The sequence below is a fragment of the Gavialis gangeticus genome, unplaced genomic scaffold (assembly GCF_001723915.1).
Source record: "Gavialis gangeticus isolate Ggan-Ray unplaced genomic scaffold, GavGan_comp1, whole genome shotgun sequence".
NCBI classification, from domain to species: domain Eukaryota; kingdom Metazoa; phylum Chordata; order Crocodylia; family Gavialidae; genus Gavialis; species Gavialis gangeticus.
The window spans coordinates 12,496,285-12,496,732 of record NW_017729018.1 but is presented as its reverse complement, the minus strand read 5'-3'; positions in this window follow the sequence as shown (position 1 = coordinate 12,496,732).

Below are 448 nucleotides of genomic sequence, written 5' to 3'. Positions count from 1 at the left end.
CGGCGCCCCGGGAGACGCGGCCGTTGCCCCGGCAACCGGCTCGGCGTGAATGAACGAGCGCGGGCATGAATGGAGCCGGCGGGAGGCGGGAAAGCCCGGCGCGGAGTGCGGGGCGGGGCCCACCCGGGCTGAACCGGGGGGGGGGCAGGCCCCTGGGCCCCCCCAGCTCAAGGGCTGGGGCACACGCCAGCCTCGGGGCAAACGGAGGCAGGGCAGGGGCAGGGGCAGGGGCAGGTGCCTGTGGGTGCTGGGGGAGGGGGTCTGTGCATGGAGCATCCCCCCCAGGTCAGTGGTCCCAGCCGCTGCCGGGCCCCCCCGGGCCCCCAGCCCGTGTTTCCCTCAGTGGGACTTGTTCGCTGCAGGCTGCCCCCCGCGCGGGGAGGAGGGGCCCCTGCGTGCCCCCACTGCCCAGGCCCAGGGCGCTCCCCCCCGGCGCCCGCCAGGAGCG